Source organism: Nannospalax galili, unplaced genomic scaffold (assembly GCF_000622305.1).
Source record: "Nannospalax galili isolate Female #2095 unplaced genomic scaffold, S.galili_v1.0 scaffold7608, whole genome shotgun sequence".
NCBI classification, from domain to species: Eukaryota; Metazoa; Chordata; class Mammalia; order Rodentia; family Spalacidae; genus Nannospalax; species Nannospalax galili.
The window spans coordinates 2417-4642 of NW_008358296.1; positions in this window are offsets into that span (position 1 = coordinate 2417).

The following is a 2226-nucleotide window of genomic DNA, read 5'->3' on the forward strand; positions in this document are numbered from 1 at the left end:
TATTACTTTTATTTTATGTGTATGAGTGTATTGCCTACATGTGTATAAGTGCACCCATGTCATGCAATGCCCACAGAGGCCAGAAGAGGAAGTCAGATTCCCTGGCACTGGAGTTACGGATGGTTGTTAGCCACCATGTGGGTTCTGGAAATTGAACCCAGCTCCTCTGAAGAGCAGCCAGTGTTCTTAACCACTGAGCCATCTCTGCAGCCCTGTGAGGAAAAACTTTTTAAATATTAACAACAGAACAGCATCAAGTATTTCCATTCCAATGTGCCTTCAAAAAAAATGAAGTTCCCAGGTATGGTAGTACAGGCCTTTAAACCCAGCACTCACAAGGCAAAGGCAGACAGATCTCTGTGAGACTAAGGCCAGCCTGGTCTAGCTGCATAGCACTATTTGTGAACTAGTTATAAATCCTAGTTCTCTGATCCTACCCCAGCCTGAACACAGAATCTTGGGAATACAGACTGTCCAACAATCTGTATTTTAACAAGACTTCCAACTAGTTCTAATACATGCTAATGATTGAAAACCAACTATCTAAAGAGATGTTCCAAATAGAAGAATCTGGAAGGCTTAATTTTATTAGTTGGTTTTAAGGTCTTGTCTCTTAACACAGTTCATTAGCTGATTTCCTGACCTTTCTGCTTCCACCTCCCAACTGCTAGGATTACAAGCATGAGCCTGAGAACTGGCTAAATAGATTGTTTGAGATGGGGGTCATGCTACATAGCCTAGGTGGATCTCAAACATATCCTCCTGCCTTAGCTCGCAAGCAGTTGGGATTAGGTGTATGCACCGTACTTAATGGTATTAATTTCAAAAATGGGAAAATAGTAACATCTAGTCTACATGGGAGTGCAGGTATTCAGAGCAGTGGCTACCCACATCCTGCAGAAGGGGCTGATGCAGGACACCTGCATTCTGCCTGACAATGTGGTACCACTGGGCCCCTGGGGAAATCATTGGCCAATACCCAGCCTGGCTTTGAGCAACTTTGTTTCTCAACTTTTAAATTCCATGTCTGTCAAATTCTACTATTTTGACATTCAGGTTTTTTTTTTGTTATTGTTGTTGTTGTTTTGAGACAGGGTCTCCCTGTAGCCCCAGCTGGAACTCATTATGTAGACCAGGCTGGCCTCGAACTCACAAAGATCGGCCTGCCTCTGCCTCCCAAGTGCTGGGATTAAAGGCATGTGCCACCACTAGCTTAATGAGAGATGACTTTTTGCTTTATAATACAGAAAGAGTTTTAAAGACTGATTGTACAACAGTATTAATGTACTTAGCACTACTAAACTATACACTTAAGGTGTATGACATGACTCAGTGATTAAGAACACCTGCTACTCTTTTATAGAGGACCAGAGTTCAGTACCTAGCACCCACATCTGGCTCAGGACTCCCTGTAAATTCAGCTCTAGGGGAATCTGGTACCTTCTTTTGGTCTCTGTAGTCACCTGCACACATGTGAGACACACAAACACACACACACACACACACACAAACACACAAATTAAAAAAATAAGTAAAATAAATCTTTAAAATACTTATGGTGATAAACTTAATGTATGTACATTTTATCACAATTAAAAATAAATGCCATACCTGGGTGTGGTGGTGCACCTGTAAATTCAGCTCTAGGGGAATCTGGTACCTTCTTTTGGTCTCTGTAGTCACCTGCACACATGTGAGACACACAAACACACACACACACACACACAAACACACAAATTAAAAAAATAAGTAAAATAAATCTTTAAAATACTTATGGTGATAAACTTAATGTATGTACATTTTATCACAATTAAAAATAAATGCCATACCTGGGTGTGGTGGTGCACGCCTTTAATCCCAGCACTCCCAGCTGGGAGGCAGAGGCAGGTGGATCTCTGTGAGTTCAAGGCCAGCGGGTCTACATAGTGAGTCCCACGACAGCTGGGGCTACAGGGAGACCCTGTCTCAAAAAGACCTAAATAAATAAATAATAAATAAATAAATAAGGCCAGGCATAGTGGCACATGTCCTTAATCCCAGCACTCAGGAGGTAGAAGAAGGTGGATCTGTGAGTTCAAGGCCAGTCTGGTCTACATACTGAGTTCCAGGACAGCTGTGACTACAGGGAGACCCTGTCTCAAAAAGACAAAAAACAAAAGAATAACCCTGAATTTGATCATTTGCAATAATAAAATATTAAGGGCTGGTGAGCAGGAGCAGCTGTTA